Consider the following 4,983-nt stretch of genomic DNA (forward strand, 5'->3'; position numbering starts at 1 on the left):
TCTCTCTCTCTCTCTCTCTCTCTCTCTCTCTCTCTCTCTCTCTCTCTTATTCTCACTTTCTCTGTCTCTACTTCTATCTCTATCTATATCACCTATATCTATATCTATGTTTATATCTATATCCTTAAATACTGTCAGCTTAGTCCATTGAATATGATTTGTAAATACAGTATGTCTGATATTCTGTACATTAGGGAGAACAATAGTCACACTTTTCCTTTTGAATGAATGAGTTTAAAAAGTATACAACAAGGAAAGAAAAATAAAACATTTAATGAGTAAATGGTAGATAAATCGATGATAGACAGACAGACTGAACAAATATAGACAGAAAACAAATGCAGAACATTAGTTCAGGTACTAAAATGTCCAACTCTGATTTTCTAGGGTAACTAACTTAGGGCAGCTATCTGGACTTCCTCTCTGAAATTCTTCTTGTATGATGCTTCTAAATAATAGAATAGAGAGTGAGAGAAGAGATCACATAATCAAACCAGATGCTATCAATTTCCAGCAGGAACTGACTAGAAAAGTTGAAACAATAGGCTGAAGTTTCTAGTTGTGTTTCCCACCCTCACCTCCTGTAGATAAGTTTGCTGTGACTCGTATTTCAGCTGTTTTTTTTTTCCTTTCCAGTAATCCAGATGGTGAACTCAGGCTAACTGCCTGAATATGCTTCCTCAGTTTCTGTGGAATATCTGTATACAAAGTTAATGATGTTACCTTTCTGTTATTTTTGTTTTTTATGTGGAAGCCTCATGCAATGGGACACAGCTCATCCTTTCAACCTCAGCTGGCTGCAATAAAATAGTTTGCCTCATTTATATCTTCAGGTTGTTATCAGCAGTAAATTTGATAATATTTTGTCATCTTTCTATCATCGATCTATCTATCTATCTATCTATCTATCTATCTATCATCTATCTATCTATTCATCTATCTATCTATCCATCTATCTATTCATCTTTCATCTATCTCTATATATCATCTATCTATTATAATCTATCATCTATTTCTATCTATCATCTATTTATCTATCTGTCATCTATCTTTCATCTATCTTTCTATCATCTCTATCATCTTGCAATTGTAAAAGAATCTTAATTCTTTTTTACTCTTTCATGGAAAAGAGATGCTTATCTTATGCAATATATGTTGATTACAAGTTTCCTCTTTCTTTATGCCTCCAAGTTCCTCCCTCCCTCCTCTCCCATCCAGACCCACTCCCTTTCTGTCCAAAATAGGGTAAGTTTCTAAGACAGAACAAGTAAACATTACTGTATAAAACATAAACTACCACATTGAATTTGGATAAGGGAGCTACAGAAGGAAATGAACCCAAGAGAACACACAAGAAGCAGAAAAGCATTTACTCATATACTTAGGAGTCCCTCAAAAATACTAAACTAACACTATAATATATACACAGAGGACATGGTATAGACCCATTCAGTGGCTATGCATGATGCTTCAGTCTCTAGAAGTTGCTATGACGTTTACTCTGTTGATTTGGAGAGCCTTGTTCTCCTGGGACCCTGTATCCTTTTGGGCTCTTTACATTCTTGCTACCTCTTCTGTCAGTTTTCCTGAATTCTGAGGGAAAGGGTTTGATGGATATACCCAATTTGGAGGCTAGTGTCCCAAGGTCTCCCTGTTGCACCAAACCTTTCTACCTGCCTCTTCTCTCTCTCTCTCCGTGTGTGTGTGTGTGTGTGTGTGTGTGTGTGTGTGTAATATGTGGCTGTTGGTATGTCTAATTGTTCACACCTGATGTACGAGGAAGCTACTCTTGTCATCACTGAATAAAGTGCTCATTGACCAGTATAGCAGAAAATAATTGGAAAAAAATTCATTCTTTTTCTCAAGAACAGTATTATTTGTTTCTACACTAGCTCTTTGGACTTTAGTCTCTGGTTCTCAATCACCCAACCAATATTGGGTATGGGATTCATCTCATGGTGTGGGCCTTATTTCAAATCAGATGTTGACTAGTTACACTAACAAGCTGAATGCCACCATTGCCCTGTCATATTTGACAGGCAGGATAGCATTTCTCATTAAAGGTTTGGGAACTGGGTTGGTGAATATGTTTCTGTTTTGGTAGCTTGAAGAATACTTCCCTCTACCGATATCCCTAGGACATCGGGATGAGAGATTTTTGAATCCACCAGCTTATCCTTTCCCTGTTCAATGAATTATGTCGGTGTTATCATGACAAATGGGAATTTGTCAGCTTGGAGAGAAGAAGCTATTGCCTTGGCAATAGCCTAGGGTTTTAAGAGATTTCTGTGACACGTATTTGTCCAATAACTTCATTAGATGTAAGCCAATCCTAGGACTGGAAGTTTTAAATGTTGACCAAAGGTGGCCAGTTGGCACTCCATGTTACCCATTACTTGGAAACTTCATTAGGATTACCTTCATATATTTAGAAAGATTATACTGCAATAAGTTTTCATACTCTCCCTTGAATGACCCTCAATTCTAGTTTTCTCTTCCTCTATTCTCTCCCCATAACCTCCTGTTTTTGTTGACTCTGCCACAAAATTCACCTGTATAACTTATTTTATTTCCCCTCCCAATGAGATTGATGTGTTCCCCTACTGCTTTCCTCTATGCTTAATTCCCATGGGCTTATGGATTACAGGATGATAATCATTTACTTTAAGACTAATGTTCACATATGAGTGAATACATAGCATATTTAGCTTTCAGGGTCTGCCAAAAATTATGTTAGAATTTAGATGGGAATTGCATTGAATCAGTATATTACCTTTGGTAGGATGCAAGTACTACCAATCCACGAGCATGGGAGTTTTTAATCAGTCATCTGCTATCTGATTCAATTTCTTTCTTAAAAAATTTAACAATTTTATCATATAAGCCTTTCACTTGCTTTATTAGAATTATCTCGATAGTTTACATTATTTAATGCTATTGTGAATGCTATTGTTTTCTTGACTTGTTCCTCAGTTCATTTATTATTTGCATATATGAAATTTGCTACTTTTCTGAATTAATTGTGTATACAGGTAAATTACTAAAAGTGTTTATCAGATATTCCCCAGTGCAATTTTTTGGATCACTTATGTATATGGTTATACAATCTAGGAAGAAAGATAGTATGCATTTTCTTCATTTGTCTTATCAATCTACTTAAGACTTCAAGTACTATATTGAATATATAGAGAAATCATGAACAGACTTATCTTGTTCCAGATTTTAGTGGAATTGCTGTCCCATGTAACTTGATGCTGACTATTGTTTTGTTGTAACTGAATTATGGTGATTTAGAGCCCTTTTGTCCCTAATCTCTCCAGAACTTTTATCTTGAAGGGATACTAGAATTTTGTCAACCACCTAATAAGATGATGATATGTTTTCTTTCTTTCAGTTTACTTTTATCGTTATTATAACTATTGATATATATGTTGAAACATTCTTGTCTCTCTAGAATTCAGCCTATTAAGGGAGGATGAACTTTTGGATGAGTTCTTGAATTTGGATTGTAAGTATTTTATTGAGTATATTTTAAAATGTATATTCATAAGGGAATTTGTTCTTTATTTCTCTTTATTTAATCTTTATGTGGTTTAAATGTTAGGATAACAGCTGTCAAATTAAATTAATTGAGCAAAGTTCCTTATGTTTTTATTTTCTAGAATAATATGAAGAGAGTATTGGTATTAACTCTTGCTTGAAAGAATGATAGAATTCTTCTTTAAAACCCTCTAATTTTGAGACAATTTTGATTGGGATATTTTAAATAATTGTTTCTATTTCCTTAGGGGTTATAAGTCTATTTAAATTGTTTGTCTTGTCATGATCTAAAATGAGGAAGTGGTACCTATTAAAAATTATCCATTTCTTTCAGATATTCCAGTTTGATGGAGTATAGGTTTTTAAAGTGGGACTTTATAATTCTCTGGAATTCCTTGATGTCTAGATTTTGGTCCTTTCATATCTGATTTTGTTAATTTGGATATCCTCTCTATACCCTTTAGATGAATTGACATATGGTTTGTAAATCTTATTACATTTTTAAGAAGCAACTCTGTTTCATTGATTCTTTGTATTGTTTTCTTTGTATTTATTTTATTGATTTCAGTACTGACTAAGAGGTCAGAAAATTATGAATAACAAAATTGTTTATTTCTTGCCAGTATTTCCTTTTTGCTTATTTCTTGCCAATTATTTTCCTTTTGGTGTGATTTTATCTTTCTGATCTAGAGCTTTCAGGTGTTTTGTTACATTTCTATATGATAACTCTCCAGATATTTTTTAATTAGGCACTTCATGCTGTAACCTTGCCTCTAAGCACCATTTTCATTGCGTTTATATTTTCATTGTATTCTAGAAAGTCTTTAAATGCTTCCTTAATTTCTGTCTTGAACACTTTTTCATTCAGGAGAGAGTTGTTCTGTTTCCATGAGTTTGTAAGCTTTCTGTTGTTTCTGCTGTTGATATCAGTTTTAATCAGTTATGTTCTCATAGGATGCTGGGTATTGTTTCAATTTTTTTCTATCTTCTAAGAATTGTTTTGTGATGAAGTATGTGATCAATTTGAGATGAAGTTCTGTGAAGTACTGAGAAGAAGGTATATTCTTTTGTGTTTGGGTGAAATGTCTGTAGATACCTGTCAAGTTCATTTGAGTCATAACATCTGTTAGTTCTATTCATTCACTGTTTAGTATTTGTCTGGAAAACCTGTCTAATGATGAAAATGAAGTACTGAAGTCTCCCACTATAAATCTGCAAGGGTCTAATTTATTTAATCATTAGTACTGTTTCCTTTACAAACCTAGGTGCCCTTGCATCATCATTTGTGGTATAGGTGTTAAAAATTGAAAGATCATCTTGGTAGTACTAGTAGCATTCTCTCTCTCTCTCTCTCTCTCTCTCTCTCTCTCTCTCTCTCTCTCTCTCTCTCTCTCTCTCATGTTTGTGTGTTTGCCTGCTGAGAATATTTATCCATGTCATATT

Source organism: Grammomys surdaster, unplaced genomic scaffold (assembly GCF_004785775.1).
Source record: "Grammomys surdaster isolate TR1022 unplaced genomic scaffold, NIH_TR_1.0 126138, whole genome shotgun sequence".
NCBI lineage: Eukaryota > Metazoa > Chordata > Mammalia > Rodentia > Muridae > Grammomys > Grammomys surdaster.